We start from the raw sequence: 20998 nt of genomic DNA, 5'->3' as shown, positions 1-20998 counted from the left end.
TTAAAAATATATAATAAATAAAAATACAAAAAATAATAAAATATATACTAAAAGATAAATTTATTTATTAAAATGTTATAAAAAATTAACATTATTTAATCGTTAACATATGATACTTACTTCGAAATGATATAAAAATCATAATAATAATAACTAAATCTAAGAGGTCATTGTATTATGAAGGTCATTATTTATATACTTAAAATTATAACATATTGACACTAAATAAATTTTTAAAAAAATATTTTAAAATAAAAAAAGTCCATTTTTTCTTGGCATAATTACCGTAGTTGAACAAATAAATTTAACTATAAGTTTATTTTGTACAACATTACACCTACTAAATTCTAAAATTTTCTAAGAAATATGAATAGAACACTTGGATTTACTAAGACATTTTTTGTTCAGACGTTGTAATATATTAGGAGCTTCACATTAGGATTTTGTAAATAATCTACATTGATATTGTGGTTGACTAAAATTTACAAATTTGACTTTATAGATGACTTAGTTCTCATTGCATATAAATTCTAAAATGTTGTCTTCATAAGTATTTACACAAATATTTTCAATTGTATATGCAAAAATTTTTATGTTAAATAAAATTTTTTCTATTTCTTTAAACAATACTAGCTCATTTTTTTTCTTCGTCATTAAAGAATAATCATAGAATATGATACTCATAAATTGAATTAAATTAAATTAATATTTTACATGGTCAAAAATAAATATGGCTTCATTTATTTTAAATTATTTTTTTTGAGAAAATTATTATCTTTTCAAAATTAATTTATGATTATTTTAAAAATATATAAAAAAAATTTTCTATATAAATAATCAAACTTAAGATAAATAGACTGAAAATTTTAGAAATTTATTAATTTAGAAAGAGTTATAAATTATTTCAAAAAGACTTAGAATTTTTAATTTTTTTAGAGATTTTTAAGATTTTTTTAAACTAGGACTGCTTTGTTACTTCTCTTTAAGTATTGATTTGTCTAGGTCGCACACGTGCACACTTAATTGCCATATATGCGAGTTAACATTCTACGCCAGCAGTCACCGTTAGTAAATAACGGAGGGGACTGTATTGTTTAACGAAAATAAATATTAAAAACTATTTTATATATTTTAAAATTTGAGAGACTAAAATGCCTGATTTTAAAAATCTCAAGGGCTCATTTGAATAATTATTCATAAATAAATTAAAAAATAAATAAAATTGTGATATAATAATTTATTGATATAGTAAAAATTAGTTTAAAAAATAGAAACATAAAAAATTAATTTAATTTAATTACGAAATAATTTATTTACCTAATAAAGAGTAAACTATTATTTTTACTAACGAAAGTTTTAAATACTGATAAATTTACCCATGAAAAAAAAGAAATTAAAGTTGTACTTATGAAAAATGGGTTTCATACGATAAAATTATCCAAATATTGAAAAATCATAAAAAATTTCAAATTATCCTTTTCCTAACCCTAATCTCAACCCCTTCCCCCAAATCTCAACCTTCCTTTCGTTCTTTTCATGAATTTCATCGCCTCCTTCACCACCACCATCACCGCCACCAATTGTCAGCTTCACCTTCCTCTTTCACACTACAGTCACCACCATAAACAACAACAACAATCAAACCACAAGCATTCAGATTTTCTTTAAAAAAAAAAAACAAAAGACAGAAGAAAAGACGATAGTGATGATCGAGCATGACGATGACGAAGCAACACTTGTTTCATTTGACCTTCTTCTTCATCTTGTTCTGCAATCATCTTTTCCAAAATGTGAGTTGAGAGGGTTAGGATTTTGCAGAACCAACTATGTCAAAATTTCAATCCACCGCTACCTGAGAAACCGCAATCACCGCTATTCCACTGTTGAACCGATGAGATTGTTGTCGGCCTCCTTCATGATCTGCATCCTTCATTCACCATTGGAGTAAATTGATTGATTTCTCTATTTTCAATTCCCAAAAATTCACCAACGCCACAATCTCATCCCATCCATTATGAATGAGTCATCAATAATTAGTTCTAACTAACAACATCAAGTGTCATGATAGAGGATTGTGCATCAAATGACAGCACACCATTGCTGCAAACCCAATATGAAGAATCAGAAAAGAAAAAAAAAGGGACAATGTGGACAGTAGTGGCACACATAGTGAAATGGTGTCATACATTTAGGAGTGCTCTTACTCGCACGGAGCATAACGTAGCTTGGTTGGATTGGAGGCCCACTCGCAATGCTTCCCTTCACTTCCATAGCTCTTCTTTCTTCTTTTCTTCTCAGTAACACTTATGGCTCCCCAGAACCTAAACCCAAACGGAGTTCTTCTTTTGGTTTTTTTTCCTAAAAAGGAAAATCAGATTATTTTTGTGATTTGATTGCTTGCAGTTGCTCATGTAAATTCCGTAAAAATTAACGAATAATTAGTCAATAAATTAATTTTTAATAAAAAATTAGAAATATGAATTTTATAGTTTGATGAAATAGAGCTAATTAAAATAAGAATTTTGACACTAATTTTAAAAAATTTGACTTAAGATTGGGCTGAACGAATCGAACCAATCAAACCAGACGTAAAACGGGCCCAAGGGCCCAACTAATTCACTTAGCCAAACGAGCTTCAGCTCCTCCCCTTCTTCCTCATTGTTGTTTCACGTTGGGAAATCATAAGGGAAGAGAAGGAGAGCTTCCAACCCTAACATTTCACTAAACTGCACACAACTTCTCGCTCCGAGTTCCGATCGTCGCACCGTTTGTGGCCATACATCCACCGTATCGAGCTCTACAAAGATCAGTACTTAATTCAGTAAGAAAGTCACATTTCCATTTTCAATTCTCTATTTTTCAATTTCAAAAATTTTATGTTTTGGGTGTTAAGATTTTTGGTTAATTTGATGTTTAGGGTCAAATTAACTTGAAGAATTAGCAAGCTTTTATGTGTATGGATGTGATAATATGTGTTAGGTAGTTTATAAGTAGATTTAGAACACAATTGAAAAGATTGGAAGCTTGCGTGAGAGCTTTGGGTGCTGAATTTTGGTGGTGGAGACTTGGACCTTGCCTAATTGAGTTATCTTTGGGTTATATGAGGAAATTGGCCAAGATATGATTTTGGTTTCTCGTATATAATATATAATGTGTCGTGAAAACTTAGGCTAGACGACTTAAGATAAGTTGAATTGTGTGTTTGATGCGTGATTAGTGGGTTTAGTTAATGCCATGTGTTGAGTTTGATGTGGGTAAATGGATGTGTTGGTTAATGATATGAATGTGGTAAATAGTTGATGAGGTGTTGTATTGAATGAATAATGATACTATTTTAATGAACAAGTATGAGATCTTTGTTGATTGCAAGTTCTTGAGGTTGGAATTGATATATATGAATATAAATTTGTAATAGAATGAATGAGAAGGGATGAGATTGAGTGTAGTTTGTTTGGGGTTGGTTTGGAAACTTGGAGTGTTGGTTTGAGTTGGAAAATGTGGTAAAAATAGAGGTTGGTATTTTAAATGAAAAACTTGATTTTAACGAATTTTGGCGGTCCATAACTGGAGCCTCAAATTTTGGATTGGAATGAAATTAGATTTAAATTAAAGATAGTTTCACAAGCTTTAAAACGGTATAAATTTTGTGAAAAACGGAATTTTGTAGAAGAAGTTATAGACGTCAGAAGTTGATGATGTGAAATATGAAATCTGCACTTTAACAGCTTTTAAGGAAAATGAAGGTAGCACATACGCGGGTTTATGGCTGCGTACACGGCCATTCACTTTTGTTTGGTGCCCTTGCGCACGTGGGCAAGTGCCGCGTATGCGACATGGGCCAAATAGGGCACTCGCGTACGCGTGAACACGGCCGCGTACGTAGTCATATGCCTCTGTCCAGTGTACTCGTGTACACGGACAAGGGATGCGTACGCGAGTTGAGAAAAATACACTTTCGTGTACGCGGGACATGGTTTGCGTACGCGGGACATGGTTTGCGTACGCAGAGCCCTGTCTTTTAGCAAGTTGAATTTTGTGTTTTAAACATGATTTTGAACCTCTAAACCTCTATTTTTATTCTTTTAGATCCTAGGCATTAGTCCTAAGTATAGTGAAGAGATTAAGCTTTAAAAAGGGGGTAACCTAGGATTGAAGTTAGCTTGAAATATGGTAAATTATGTATGAGAAGTGCAGAGATATGTATATGTGATGTTTATGGCCATAATGAATGATTATGAATGAATATGAATGATAATGTGGCTTATGCACTTCTTTTATCTAAGATACAAGTTTTCCTGGGTAAAAGCAGCAGCCTGCCACCACGTGCTCCAGGTTGAGACTCGATACTCTGTTGACCCTACGTCGCAAGAGTGACCGGGCACTTTAACACCCTGGAAAGGTTCCCCCAATGAGCAGAATTTATTTATAAATGAGAAAAAGCTATGCATAGACTCTTGGGGATGCGCGCACGAGGGACTGTCTAGGGTTTAGCAGCCAGACATGTCGGGTTGGCTTTATAACCGATAGATGAGACTCATCAGCTATAGGGCAGGAATACATCATCTGCATACGTTTGATTTGTTTGTTTATGCATTAATTGGGAGTGCCTATATGAATTAGTATGTCTAATTGTTATACTTGCTATTTGCATTCCTTGTACTCTAATTATGTTTACTTTTGTCTGTTTGTTTGTCTATGTGGTTCCACCAGAGTTTGCAGGATTGGAGGAAGGCAAAGGAAAGGGTTTTAGTTAAGGTTTGGTTAAGTTTAAGAACCTTAGAGGACCACCCCATTTATGGTTTTTCGTTTTAAATCCTTAAGTTTTATAATCTGAGTGTCGGAGTTCTAGGATTGCCTTTGCCTTTCTCGGGACCTTATATCTTATGTATGTGGCACCATTACCATGCTGAGAACCTCCGATTCTCATTCCATACGGATATTTGTGTTTTTCAGATGCAGGTCGAGAGGCACCTCACTAGGCGTCTGGAGTTCTCTGCAGCGAAGTGGGACTTTTGGAATATTATATTTTGTTCTGTTTATATATATCTATATGTATAGAACTCTTCTTATAAACTTGTTTTACTTTTGCACCTCATAGAGGTTTCATGGAGAACTAGGGTTTCTTTTGTGTATTTTGGACTCGGATTTTTTTTATGTATGTATGTAATCGGTCAGCCTTAGCTTCGCAAGCTGAGCTTGTGTTTGAATATTTTGTATCCTTGACCCTCTACTCTCATTATATATATATATGTATATGTACCTATACTTTCTTTGTACGCAAGTAATCGATATTCCTGAGTGTTGCGCATTTAATTTCACGATTTTGCTTCAACTATCCTTCAAGGTTCCTCTAATATTATATTCTTTCAATTATTATACGTATATATATATATATATATATATATATATATATATATATATTTTTTATTTTAGAGGTCGTAATACCACACCACCTTTGTTTTATGACTTAAGCGTAAAGATCTGTGTGGTAAGGTGTTACAGCTCATATTTATGGTTGTAATAGTGGAAAAAGAAGAAGGTGAGGCTGATGGTTGGTGATGGTGATGGTGGTGATGGTAGTGATGAAGAAGGCGGTAAAATTCATGAAAAGAATAAGGGAGGGTTGATATTTGGTGGAGGAAGTTGAGATTAAGGTTAGGAAAAGAATAATTTGAGGTTTTTAGTAATTTTTTTTTTTTTGTATTTGGATAACTTTGTCATATAGAACTCATCTTTTATATGTATAACTTTAAATTTTTTTTATGAGTAAATATGTTAGTGTTTAAAATTTTCATAGATAGGAATGATATTTTATTTATTTAATAAAATAATGATACTTAAGTAAAAAAGAATTAATATATTTTGTAATTATATCAAGTAAGGGATAAATGTCAAAATGCTTATAATTTAGTTCTTAAAGTCTTAAAGACGAGATGTTTAAAATAATTTTTTGAAAGAGATAAGATTGAATTAAATTAGTATTTTCAATTAGATAATAATTTGATATCGTAGATAATTTTTCAAGGACCATGAGTTATATGAAATAAAACAAAACTTAAAACAAAGTCTAATAAGGTTGAGTAGCTTTTTTATTAAGTCTCTTAATTAAGTGATTTTAATATTTTATAATATAATTATCATTTAAAAATTTAATAAGATTTATTTTTAAACGTTTTTTTATTACAGTATTGCGTAAGAGAAAATATAAAGATTGATTGGGAATTGTTTATTTTTGAATTGAGAACAAAGATAAAGACAACAGATATTAGTGTTTTTGATGTAGTGAGTGATTTAGATGCAATTAACTTATTTAATTGAGTTTGGAGTTTAAAAATAATTTTAAAAAATATTATTGTTCATTACTAAATATAATAAAATAAATTAAAATAATTTTTAAAATATTTTTAAAAGCTCTATTAAATAGAGCACTATTTGACCGTTCCATCAAATATTTTGCCAAAAAAGTAAGCAACGAGTAATAAAGTTCTTTTTGAATTGTTTGAACGTTTGTAGTTCTCAATTTTTTTTTTTGGGATTCAAGTGAGTTCTAAAATTCAGAAATATGTTTTAGATATGGAGAAAAAAATAATATTTTATTTAAATATGGATGTTTAGAGCGTCTTACAAAATTGTGGAGGTATCAGAAAAGCAATCCAACACATTATCTGCGTGTTAAATGGATATCTACCATGTGACAACACATTATCTTTGTGTTGAACGGATGTGCCATGTGCATGCGATTGTGTCACGTGTCCAACACGTTGGTTGCATGTTGATTCAGTATGTTACCTGCCTGCAACGTCCACCCACCTGTATATACACCAAAAACTTCCATTTTCAGATAAAGCACACCTCTAAAATCTATATTAAAATTTTTTAGCCTCTAAAATTATTGAAAAAAATTAAGCAATATTACATTCTTTGCAGTTAAACCAATTTTAGTTTTTCATTTATTATATTTTATATCAATAGTTTATATTTAGAGTTTAGACTTGTTTTGTCGATTTTTAGCAAATTGATGGTGATTCGATATCTAATGGTTTAGGAGCGAAACCTACTCCTCTTTGTGAGTAACAGTTTTATTTGCATCAAAATCTATGCCTTTGACAATGATGAAGAAGAAAAAACTAAACTTTGTAGAAATTCGAAATAAACAATAAAACACAAAAGATTTGAATAAAAGGAAAATCAAATTACAGAAAGAAAAAGTGTTTGGAAAAGTAAAGGGCAAATTAAAAGGTAAAGACTGAAAAGGATAAAAGTTGTTGAATTTAAAGGAATCAAAATCACATTGCAAAGAAGATAAATTGCATAAAAAGAAAGTGACAGAAAATTTAAATGAAAAGTAAAATATGGAAGGAACCATTCAAAGAAAAAGACTCTTGACTGATTCAGAAAGTCGCTGGGGACGTGAGTGAGTGTGAGTCTGAAAAGATTCCAACCCTTATTTCTTTGAGTCTTCTCCTATTTATAAGACTCTTCAACCAATCCAATTGAAATGTAACTTTCACGTGCATTAATCCATAAGTAACCGTTCCCGCTCTTTGAGTGCTGTCAGTAACTAGCACCAACTATCTTCACCTATTAACTTCCTTTGGTTGCTTCACTCTCTCTCGATGAGTCATAGTGACCATCCTCGATGAATTCAATGTAGTTATTCTCCACCTCGAAGTTCACAATTTATTATTTTTTCGACTAACAAATTGCATTGCTGACCTCTTCTTCGACACAGTTAATTCAGTCGAGTCTGCCACTTCGACTTCCGTATTTGTATCAATCGATTAATAGAGAATACCTAACAAAGTACGTAATTGGCTCCAATCTAAAATCAATTCTAACATGTATTTAAAAGTTGATCGAAATATTTTGGCACTTGTCAATGATCGAAGTCTAACTTATCGAACATTGGTTTGTCAAAGAATTCAATGACATCTTTATCGAAAATATTATTTTCGATATAACAAGACTTTAAAATTAAAACTTTAAAATTTAAGATTTAAATTTTAGAATTCAACATTTAAGATTTAGGATGTAAAATTTACGATTAAAAATAGAGAATTTAAAATTTATGATTTAAAATTTTAACTTCAGAATTTAAAAATGGTGTACTTCTTATTTTTTTTAAAAAAATATATGTTATTATTTGCTGTCAAATAATGATAAAAAATTGGAGTTTGCTTCAATACGACGATAAATTTATACCTCTCGATATAATAAAAATATAGACAAATTAAAACACGACATTGTGAATTATGTTTTCCGCATCAATAATTATTTTTTTATTTTTTAAATACATATCATATCAATGATTTTACTAAATCATCCTTATACTTTAATAAAATTAAAAAATAAATTTAATTTAATTTTTATAAAAAAATTTAAATATTATTTTTTTAGTATTAGACAAAAACAATCCTAATTCTTTTAATTTAATCAAAATTCAATTAACTTTAATTTTATTATTTTAAATCTGAATTAATTTAAAAATTAAAATCAAAATACATTTCCTTATTTTGATTCAATTATGAATAATGAAAAATTTGATATTCAAATCCTAGAAGACGTTTTTGATAGTCTTTCAATCTCCCCTTTCAGCTTCAACAATCTCCCGCCATATCTTCTCTTCGATCATCGCGATGGTTCCAACGCCATTACAAAAATCAAACCTTTTGATCGCCGTGGCCATCAACACCTTCAAAGCTCCAAAGTTGTGGGCCAAATTCAAGAGACACATGACGGCTCCATCAACATCACGAGAACTGCTGTCAATGCTGCCTTGGTGACACTGGAGAATAATCCTCCGAAGGGATACAATGGTGACGGTGGAATCAATTATGAATAATGAAATGCATTTTGGTATTGATTTTTAAATTGATTCATATTTAAAATTATAAAATTAAAGTTAATTGAATTTTGATTAAATTAAAAGAATTAAGATTGTTTTTGTCCAATACAAAAAAAGAATATTTAAGTTTTTTATAAAAATTAAATAAAATTTATTTTTTAATTTTATTAAAGTATAAGGGTGATTTAGTAAAATCATTGATATGATATGTATTTAAAAAAAACAAAAATAATTATTGACGTAAAAAATATAGTGTTTTAATTTGTCCATATTTTTACTGTATCGGTACGTATAAATTTATCGTCGTACCGAAGCAAACACCTAAAAAATTTTGTTATTATTAGTATTAAAAATAGTAATCACATATTGACCGTTAAAAAAATATAGATAAAATTAAATTTTATTGAATATGTTAAGAATAAAATAAAAACAAATTAAATGTTAAAATATTTTAAAATTTTTTAAAAATATTAAAAATAAAAAATATATTTTATTATATCTTTTAAAATAAAATAAAATAGTTTTTTTATTTTTTATTATTTTATTTTTTATTATTATAATATTTTTTAATTCGATAATTTAAAAATTATGTTTTTTAAATTTAAAAATTTATTATTATCTAATAAATTAAGGTAAAATTCGAACACCAACACCCGTTTAGTAAGCGCGTGAATTGACTATGCGAATCGGTTGTTCTTGATCCCTTACCCTTGGAATAAAATATAGCACTTCGAATATTTGTAATATTCTCTTATCCCTTCCATTTCTATTTCCATGTCAGAATTATTATTTTCAACGTGAGAGATTCTACGCGTATAAAAAATCTCTTCAATGCATGTATATCCAAATATTTATTTTGTATATTTTCAAAGCATTAATTTTGGTCACATCTTAATGCAATTTCTTTCCCTTAAACTTGATTTTCTTGTCTTGACCTAGTTTGTTTCATCGTTTAATTTTCAATTCCAGTCCATTGGATCTCTCTATTTAATTGAGCAGTGGATAAGGTATCCCTCTCTTCTGGCCCATCTGTACATACGGATTACGACATGAACCATAAAAAACTAATCAGTTACAATATAATTTTGGGACTAGACCATTCTACTATTCTCTTTCATATAGGACTAACTATATAATAGAATACACTTATATTTTATAATGGATTGTTTACATGTGTCTAACATCTGTGTGTTTTGCGTACATGACTATTTAGAGTATAAGTAAGCAAATTATTTAGTTATTAAAGAAGATTGATCAACGTGACTTTTGAATTTTTTTAGTAACATATAAGTTATTTTTTGATATAAGTCTATACAAATTTCTTTAATCTAATTTACCTTACGCGTCATTAATCTAATCAATTTTTCAATCAACGCGCGAATATATATATATATATATATCTTTTTCAAAAGAATTTTGTTTTTTTTTTTCAAATTTTGTCAGCGTTTTTTATCTTCTATGTTTATGTTTTTTGTGTTTTTTTTCCTTCGTTCTGTGCATTTTCTCTCTTCATTTTTTTTAATTTTCTTTGTTCTCTACGTTTGTTTTTAAAATTAAGCTCTGAAATCAGTTTTGAACAGTTTTGAAGATAATAAATGATTCAAGTTCAAATTGTCAATTGAACTAGAACGAAGTGGATTATTGTTTTAAATCCAATGAAGTGGTTGAGGTGTGGTTCGATTCTAGTTAATATTTTCGTTAGTAGTTTATGATTCTATAGGTGAATAATGTTATTTTTACTTGTGAAAATTGCTGTTCATCGTTGATGGTTTGAATTGAATGTAATGTAGGAGTTCTGATGAATCTGTTACATTTCTCATTTTGGTGTATATTAGAACTATTTTGGTGTATTGTGAAAACTTTTCGGTGTATTTACAGGTTCAGACTTTTCAATTGAACGAGGGTGAATTGTATTATTGTTTTGAATCGAATCAAGTAGTGAGGTGTGGTTTGAATCTAGATAATAGAGTTTGTTTGTAGTTTATGATTCTATATATAATTGAATCATTTTAGTTTCTGTTTGATGATGAGTCTGAATCTGATTTTATTATTTTTGATGATGAGCTTCGGTGTAGGCTAGCTTTTAATATGGTGTATTGTGGACTATTTTCGGTGTATTTTACAGTTTTTGTGCGATGTAGATGAGCAGCTTGTTCCAAAGGTTGGGATGAATTTTAACACGCTTGAAGATGTTGTAAAATTCTACAAAGATTATTCGAATGTTGCAGGTTTTTCTACAAAAATTCGGAGCACAAATAATAAGGGAATGAAATTAAGAACCAATTGATTACATGTAGCAGGGAGGAAAAATAGAAATTGAACATATCTCCAACTGAGAAGACAAATCCTTCAGTTGGATTAAATTGTCCTACAAGAATTTATATACACATATTGAAGGACGTTGGTGTTTGGATCATTTCGAAGGTTGTGTTGCATCATTCACATCCCTACTGTGCAAAGAATGTAGAGATGCTTAAACAGCACATGGAATTGAGCATGTCTGTACGACGTACAATAGAGAATAACGAGGAAGCTGGAATCAGACCAAACAAAACATACCAATCATTTGTCGCAGCAGCAGCAGGGGGTCATCGTGAGTTAAGTTTTATTGAAAAAAATGTGAGAAATTACATCATGAGAGAAGTGCGGAATGTTTTGGAACTAGATAATGCAAAATAATTTGGCAAATACTTATTAAGAATGAAAGAAAAGAATCAGAATTTCTTTTTCGAGCTTGAACTTGAGGTTGATTAGTTGATTAAAGCAGTTGGCCTGTAAGCCAGTCTGATTGCCTTTTCACTTTCCTCCTCTTTCCTCTTTTTCATTAAGACCGAATATGCTAGCGAGCGGAATAGCTATTCTAAGATGAGATGAAGCTAAGCCCTAAGAAATGGGCAAAGAAAGGCACACAGAACGAATCCCGCGGAACAACCAAATGAAGAAAGCCATTTCTAATAGAGGTGCCTACGCGTCTTGATAGAGGGGCGATCATAGGTTCACCTAGACAAGAAGGTAGCAACGGAAAGCAAGGCAAAAGCTCAATCCAACATACCTTGCAGACTAATTGCTTTTTGGACCGACGCAAGAAGCAGGGCTTCCTGTGAGTATTTTGGAGATATTATTTCATTCGATACCACTTACAATACAAATAGGTAATATGTTGTTCTGCTTTATGTGTATTTGGTATCATTTTTGGTGTAAAGAGATATTATTTCGGTGTATTAACGATTTTGTTTCTATGTCGTCGTATTCAGGTATAGTCTGGTTTTGGTTCTTTTGTTGGGGTGAATCACCACGGCCAGTCAACACTTATGGGATGTGCTTTGATGAAAAACGAGGATATTCAATCATTCAAATGGTTATTTGAATGTTGGATTCTTATCGATCAATGTGCATCAATGCAAATGGCTATTGAGGCTTGTATGGCCACAACAATTCACCGGTGGTGTATTTGGCAAATCATGAAGAAGATTCCAAGTAAATTAAATGGCAACAAGTGACATGAAGAAATTGAACACGAAATGAGTCATGTTGTTTGAAAATCTCTTACAAAAGAATCATTTGATAGGAATTGGAATGATTTTCTAATGAAGTATGGTCTTGGGGACAACAAGTGGCTTTCAGGTAATGTTGTTTTTTTTTATTAGGATTAAGTGATGTTGTTAATTTCAGTATGTGTTTTGCTTGTGTAGTAGAGGTGTAAATTGCATGTTTTTCGGTGTATTTTAGTTCTGATTTAGGTGTTTTTGCAGAGTTTTTCGAAGATCATCATTTATGGATTCCAGTTTATCTCGATTACCACTTCTGGGCCAGGATGAGAAGCACGCAAAGGAGCAAGAGCATGCCTGCTTTTTTTAACAAGTTCATTACGCGCAATAGCTCACTTATCTAATTCATCAAATTGTATGATAATTGCCTAGGAAGTAGAGAGCAGAGAGAGAGAATCAGATGCTGCAGATTTTCATACCATCATACTATGTGCAACAAAATCCTCAATAGAAGCTCAGTTTCAACACGTGTATATTCACGAGAAGTTCAGGAAAGTCCAAGCACAATTCAAAGGAAAGGTGAATTGCATCACAAGATCAACGCATTCCACTCTAGGATACATGGTATATAAAGTTGTAGAATAGATTTCTAACTCAACATTCAACAAGTTTGAGGTTACATATGATAGGGTATTAGCTGAAGTTAAATGCCAATGCTTATTATTCGAGTCAAGGGGATATTGTGCCGTCATTCTCTGAGCGCGTTAAGCTTTGAGCGAGTAAATAAAGTGTCACCGAGATATATATTAGAACGATGGAGTAAAAACCTAAAGAGGAAGCACACACATATCAAGAGCAGCCACGACGAGCCTCTGTTGGAGCCAAGAAGCAAGAGATTTGACGATTTGGTGTTTCGGTCACAAAATATCTGTGAATTTGCATCAGAATTTGAGGAGCCGACTGCGATTCTGCACCGCGCTTACGATAATGCTATGGTTGCGATGCAAGAATACAAAGCCAAAAGCAAGGAAAAATGTTCGTTATCTCACGAAGATGCTTCTTTGGAAGATATTAACAAGCTTCAAACCCTCGACGCGTGAGAACAAGAGGACATCCCAAAAATAGACTGGGATCAAAGATGAAAAAACATATTACAAATGCTTCAAAGAAAAAGAATGAAAGCTCTAAGCGAGGTAAAAGTGATATTCTTTAAACAAGAAAAATTGAGTTTATTTTTGTTAATAGTTTTGCTAATATGTGATTTATTTTTTGCAATTGAACCTTTTTATGGTGGTTCAGTAGTGCAATCAAATTTCAGCCAATATAATGGATATGTTATGAATTATCAGTTCGGAGATTCAGTAGCATAGGATAGTTTTTTTCGGTGTAGCGTGACACTATTTCAGTCTACCAATGAATATTTTTCAGTGTATTCTGCATGCTCTTCCTTTTTTTTATATTTCTTGTTTTTTCATATTTTGACATGTTACTGTTTATTTGGAAATTAGTGTTTTGAACTATCTGAAGGGATTTGTTTGTTTTAAATATATAATAGATAGACAATTCAATACTTAAGGAGGGCAACAATTCAAATTTTTAAATTCTCATATCTCCTGGTTAAATTTTACAAAAAAATATGTATACATGCATTTCCGGTGTATTTTGACTAGTTTTCGGTGTATTATTAAAAGAATTCGGTGTATTAGTCAATTTTATCTTGTTTCTCTGGATTTTGTTGAAGCTATATTCATTCAGATTAATAGTATTTGAAAACAGCATAGACAGTTTTATAGAAGTTTATTTTTGCAAAGAAAATTTATAAAAAGTTTAGATTAAATATTCACAAACTATACAATTTATAGAAAGTTTGTGTTCAAATAGACGATTTAGTACACAATTTTTAACAGTCTACAACATTCAAACTATTCACTGTCGATATCTTCTGAATGCAATTCACAATAAGGACTCAATAATGCTGTAGATGGCTTTGATAATATGATTACTTCACTTTCTTGGATGGATCTATCTCTATGTCGATTGATTTCATCAAATAGAATCAGTGAAGCATGTTCAACTTTGAAATGATCCGCTTTTGCCTACAGTTTAAAGAAATTTCTTTTATTAAACTCCGTTGATTTCTTTTATTCTACCTGTGTCCAATTCTCTCATTCATATTTGTCCTTTTTGATGTTTTGTGGTTTAATTACCTCAAGCCATTTCATCACATAAATGGCACAATCAAAGCTAAAAGTAAAAGAAAAACTAGCAAAATAAAATAGAACGTAAGAGAAAACACAAAATTTCTCAGACAGAAAGATTTATACCTGATATGTTGCCCGGCAATGTTAACATATGGTGCTTCAATTTCATCATCCTTGTTCGTTAGAGGTTGTCCTTCGGCAAATACCCTCATTCTTGAAATCATGTAACTCTTAAAACAAAAAAAAGCAAAATATAAGAAAGACTATATTTAATACCAAATTACACCGAATGAACTAATAGTAGACCTTATTTCAAAAAGAACTACACTGAGTTTTTATATTGCTAACAACAGACAGAAACTAAGGAATTTTAGAGAAAACAGAAGCAACTTTAACAAATTTATTAAGTGTTGTTCTATCTTTCGAAGGAGACTTTTTGTGAAATGGGCCAAGAACATGAAATTTCTTGTTTTTAACATCCGCCATCCATATCCACCAATGATCCGCATAGAAAACTAGGGTAAATATCTTAAGTTTGGCCAGAGAGAACAATTTTTTAGTTTAATTGACACCTAATAAAAGAATTGTGTTAAGAAGCTTTATAAACGAAAACTTACAAATGGATGAGATGCCAACTTTTGCTTGTCCAGATATGGGATGAAGTCCTTATAGTCTTACCGGATTGAGCAAGTTATGGTTATCCTACAGATCTTAGTCAGGTGAATGAAAAGATAGTTGTTGTTTGTAGTAGGCGCATAAAAAAGCAATAATAATAACACATATCAACAGTAATAAAAGATTAGTTAATGCTTCGGAAATGCTTCTTCTTTTGGATTAACACATCATACTCACTACTCCAATGATGAATGATTCGTTCAATGGTAAGGCATTAAGTGATTAAGCCATTGGTCGTGGTCATTAATCTCCTCAGGTCCAAACCAAACACCCGAACATGCTAGATCAATTTGGGAGAGGATGAAGCGCACGCAATTCAATCTCTTGGTGATCCTACTCAAAAAGCCACAGACAAGGTCGGATCTTCTAGATCAGAGACTGACGCTCTATGATTCTAGCCCTTAGAGCCACAGGAACCTCAATTACCCCTGACTAACGAGGTTTTATGTCACATACCCCAATTAGCCCAGATAACTTGTTGGAACCCGTGATGCATTCTTAAGTTGTAGCTCAATACTATTCGGGTCAAGACTCGTAAAGAACTCATGTAGAATCGAGATTCATAAGGATGAAGAACGACAATGCATCATATAATAGAATCAAATACAGATTGAAGTAGAAAAGTAATTGCATTAATCTATAGGAATCAGCAGAACTCCTAACCTTAACCTAGGAGGTTTAGTTGCTCATACTGTACAGAAAGTAACGTGTGTTATGTTTTGAGGGGTTGAAGATCCTAAACATGGGTGATCTTCGCCTATATATACTAATCTAATAATTAAAAATTACAAAAGTGAAATAAACTAAACAGAAAGGTGCAAAAATCTTCTTCTGGGCCCACTTGGTGAGTGTTTGGGCTGAGCTTGGCTTCTAACTTGAAGAAGTAGGTGTTGGACGCCCACTAGGGAGTGTCCATGCTGCTTCCTTGCTCCCCTTATGGTGTTGAACGCCAGGTTTGGGTGTTCAACGCCAGCCTTGGTCCTCTTGGGGCGTTGAACGCCCACTAGGGGGTAGTTTGGGTGTTTAATGCCCGTTTTGGGCTGTCCAATCCAAAGAAAAGTATAGACCATTATATATTGCTGGGGAGCCCTGGAAGTTAGATTTCCAACTCCGTTAAGAATGTGTCATTTGGACCTCTATAGCTCCAAAAATGCTCTTTTGAATGCATGGAAGTCAGAATCTAACAACATCTGCTATGATTTCCTTGCCTCTGAATCAGACTTTGCCAAAACTTGCCAAATTCACCCAAAATTCACCTGAAATTATAGGAAAAACACAAAAGTTCAAAGTAGCATCCAAAAGTGAATTGTGTAATAAAACATACTAAAATATAATAAAACTTAACAAAATCTACTGAAAACATTAAGAAATTGGCATAAAAAAGTGTATAAAATATCTGCTCATCAGAATACCAAACTTAAAATATTGCTTGTTCTCAAGCAACCAAAACAAAGTAGGACCAAAAAGTGAAGCTCAGCTCCAATTACTGAGTGGGGCTAATAGCTCTTTACTTCTGAACAGTTTTGGCATCTCACTTTCCCTTGAAGCTCAGAAATATTTACATCCCTTGGAACTAGAATTCGGATGGTATTATTGATTCTCTTAGTTTAGCTCTTCTTGATTCTTGAACACAACTTCTTTTGGTGCTTTGCACCTTTTTGAACCTAGCCGTGACTCTAAGCGCTTTGTTTTCCCGTATTACCACCGAATACATAAACGCCACAGACACTTAACTAGGGGAACCCCTTGGGTTCGAATTTAGCTTTGCTTAAATTCCTAGTCAGTGGTGCCTAGAGTTCTTAAGCGTACTCTTTTGCTTTTGGATCACGACTTTAACTGCTCAGTCTCAAGCTTTTCACTTGACACATTCACACCACAAGCATTTAGTTAGGGATAGCAATTCATTTGAGCTTTTTAGGCCAATTTCTGACCCTCCTAACCATTGATGCTCAAAGCCTTGGATCCTTGCTCTTTTGATTTTTCTTTTGAGCTTTTCTTTTCTTTTTCTTTTTATTTTTCTTTTTTCTTTTTATTTTCTTCTTTTTCTTTTTCTGCTGTTTTTTCTTGCTTCAAGAATTAATATTTTTTTATTTTTCAGAGAGTCAATAATACTTCTCTAAATTCTTTGTTCTTTCAAGAGTCTATACACTCAACTTCAATATCAATCATGCACTGTTAATTCATACATTCAGAAGATAAATGGAAGGTCACCACATCAAATTAATTGGAATAACTCATGATATACTTAAAACTTATGTATCTCACTAATTTTTTTTCAAATAATTTTTTCTTTTAAGCATGGTGCGGATACAAAGGATATCTTAAAATAGAAATAAAACCAAGAAAATAAACTAGAAAAGAACAAACTACTAGATGTGATCATGAACTTAGAAAAGAAAACAGACAATAAATAAATGTGCAGTGAAAACAGAAATAAAATAGAGGAAGATGTAATGGGACTCAACAACTTCAATGGCGGCGACTGCTGCTTCCCCTGGAGAACCCAATGGAGTGTTTGATCTCCTCTATGTCACGCCATTGTCTCAGCTGTTCCTTCATCAAATGTCTCTGATCTTCTCTAATCTCATGGAGGATGGTGGCGTGTTCAGTGTGCTCCACCCTTAGCTGCTCTACGTTTGAGCTCAGCTCCCCTATTGAGGTATTCAGTTGATCTCAATAGTCACGGGGAGGAAAATACATCCCTTGAGACATCTCAGGCTCTTGTGCTGGCTCTTTAACATTCACCATCCTTATCTTTGTGATGGGCTTATCCTTCTCAATGAGGGCGTCACCTGGAATGTTAATCCCAGCCGAATTGCACATGCAATAGATGAGGTACGGGAAGGCTAGCCTTGCCTTGATGGAGGCTTTCGTGGCTACCTTGTATATTTCTTGAGGGATTACTTCGTGCACCTCTACCTCATTTCCGAGCATGATGCAATGCACCATTATTGCTCGGTCAATAGTCACTTTAGACTGGTTACTAGTAGGGATGATGGAGTGTTGCACAAGCTCCAATCATCCTCTAGCCACTGGCTTGAGGTCAAGCCTACCCAGCTGGTAGGGCTTGTCGTGTGCATCTAGCCTCTATTGGGCTCCCTCTACGCAGATGTCTGCGAGCACTTGCTCCAACCTCTGATCGAAGTTGATCCTTCTTGTGTAGGAGTGTGGGTTACCTTGCAATTGAGGCAACTGCAATACCAACCTCACACTTTCCAGGCTGAAGTCCAAGAGTTGCTCTCGGACCATGGTGCGGTAGTTTTTGGGTTGTGGGTTCACACTAGTGTCATGCCCCTTCGTGACCCAAGCGTTGGCGTAGAATTCTTGCACCATTAGTGTGCCAATAGCTGAGATAGGATGGGCTAGAATTTCCCAGTCCCTTCTCCAGATTTCTTCAAGGATTTTTGGATACTCATCCTCCTTGAGCTTAAAGGGGACCTCAGGAATCACCCTTTTGTACCTCATCACAGCATAAAATTGATCTTGGTGGGCTCTGGTGAGGAGTCTCCCTGATTCCCATGGTTCAGAAGAGGAAGTGGGAGCCTTTCCCTTTCTCTTCCTTGAAGATTTCCTGGCCTTTGGTGCCATACTTAGGAATGGAAAAGTCAAAAGCAAGCTTTTGCAACACAAAACTTAAGAACTTTGCTCGTCCTTGAGTAAATATAAACAAGAAGAAAAGAAGGGAGTAGAAGGAAGAAGAAATATAGAGGGGAAAGGGAGAGAAGGCTTCAGCCAAGTGGGGGATGAGGAAGGGGAGGAGTGTGTAAAGTGTATAAGGTAAGAGAGAGAGAGTGGGAAGAAGGTGTGAGTATGAAGAGAGGTATGAGGGGGTATTTATAGGGGTGGGAGGGTTAGGGTTTGGTTGGATGGGAGGGAAGAATATGGTGGGAATGGTTTGAATTTGAAGTGGGTAGAGTTAGTGGGAATTGAATGATGGAAATTATTATGGGGTTTTGGGAAGGGGAAAAGGTGATGGGGATGTGATTGGTTGAGGGTGTATGGGGAAGAGGGAGAGTAGGGTGTGCGTTTCAAGGTTTAGAAAGTAAGAAAGAGAAGAAGGTGGGGTAGGTGGAGATTCTGTGGGACCCATTATCCTGAGAGGCTAGGAATTTCGAATTCCCTGCTCCCTATCTGGTGTTCAATGCCAGAAATGGGCATTGAACGCCCATAGGGGATCAAATGGTTAGGCCTGCTGCCCCCTTTGGGGCGTTGAACGCCCAGCATTCTCCCTGACTGGTGTTCAATGCCAGCTTTACTCCCTTTGGGGCGTTGAACGCTCAGAATGTTCCCTTTCTGGCATTCAACGCCAGGTCCTCACTCCCTGAGGGGCGTTGAATGCCCATCTTCCTCCTTGTCTGGCGTTCAACGCCAGGAAGGGGATCTCTCCAGGGTGTTCTATTTCCACTTCTGAGTGTCTCTGTCACTGTTCTAAGTGCTGTACATGATCACAAACGTCAAAAAGCAAAAGAGAAAAACTAAAATATCAAACTTAATAAAAACATTATGCGAATGGTTAGGTTGCCTCCCAACAAGCGCTTCTTTACCGTCATTAGCTTGATGGACAGCTCCATTACAGAGGTAGTTAGGGGCTCAGAACTTCACCCCTAACAATGAACTTTCTTCCTGTGCTCTTATGGGTGAGCTCCACATGCTCTAGAGACAGGATCCTGTTCACTGTGTGTGAAACGACTGGATTCTTAGTGAAGACAACTCTCATGCCATGTGAGAGGCCTTCAGTGGGGTTCTTCTTGTCCCTCCAGCCTTTAGGTACCTTCTTCTTAGTACCTTCCTTCTCAGTGCTTGATGATGTTTGCCCAACACCAAACTTAGAGTTGGTGTCTGGGGGCTCAGTGAAGCTCTGCACTGAGAGAGAAGGCTGAAATACTATGTGTTGTACAGTGGTACCAACTCTGTCAGAGGGAGAATGAGGGTTGGGTATCTTGAACAAGATACAATTCTCATGTAGTCTCAAGACTAGCTCTCCTCTTTTCACATCAATAATGGCCTTATCAGTGTCTAGGAAAGGCCTTCTAAGAATGATGGATTCATCTCTATCCTCCCCATTGTCTAGGATTACAAAATCAGCAGGGATGTAAATGTCTTCAACCTTCACTAGGACCTTTTCTACCATGCCATATGCCCTTTTCTGGGACTTGTTTGCCATCTCCAATGAGATCTTGGCACGCTGCACCTCTAAAATTCCTAGCCTCTTCATTACAGAGAGAGGCATGAGGTTGATGCTTGAGCCAAAGTCATATAGTGCCTTCTCAAAGGTGATGGTCCCTATAGTACAGGGAATCAGGAAACTTCCGAGACCTGGCAGATTTTGAGGAAGCTTCTTCTGAACCAGGGCACTGCACTCTTTGGCCAGTACTATAGGCTCATCTCCCTCCTCCAACGCCTCTGCATGAGAAGAGTTGGCCTTTAACTTCCTGAGGATTTCTAGGTATCTAGCAATTTGCTCTTCCTTGTACTCTTCGTCCTCGTCTGAAGAAGAGTATTCTTTAGGTTCCTCTCTCAGAAAAGGGGCATGCAAGGTAACATTATCAGTCTCCTCATAAGCTCTGATTTCCTTGAGCTCCTCAACAACAGACTCTTCAGTAGGTTCAGTCACCACCTCCACCATGAGGGCCTTGCACTCTTCCTTGGGATTCACCTCGGTGTTGTTTGGAAGAGTGTTGGAAAGGATCTCTGGGATTCTTTTACTCAGCTGACCAACCTGTATCTCCAATTTTTGAATGGAAAACCTAGTTTCAGCCATGAAATTGTGAGTGGTCTTGGAGAGGTTA

Source organism: Arachis hypogaea, chromosome 20 (assembly GCF_003086295.3).
Source record: "Arachis hypogaea cultivar Tifrunner chromosome 20, arahy.Tifrunner.gnm2.J5K5, whole genome shotgun sequence".
Taxonomy (NCBI): domain Eukaryota; kingdom Viridiplantae; phylum Streptophyta; class Magnoliopsida; order Fabales; family Fabaceae; genus Arachis; species Arachis hypogaea.
The sequence above is the reverse complement of the archived record's forward strand: the minus strand, read 5'-3'. Positions refer to the sequence as shown.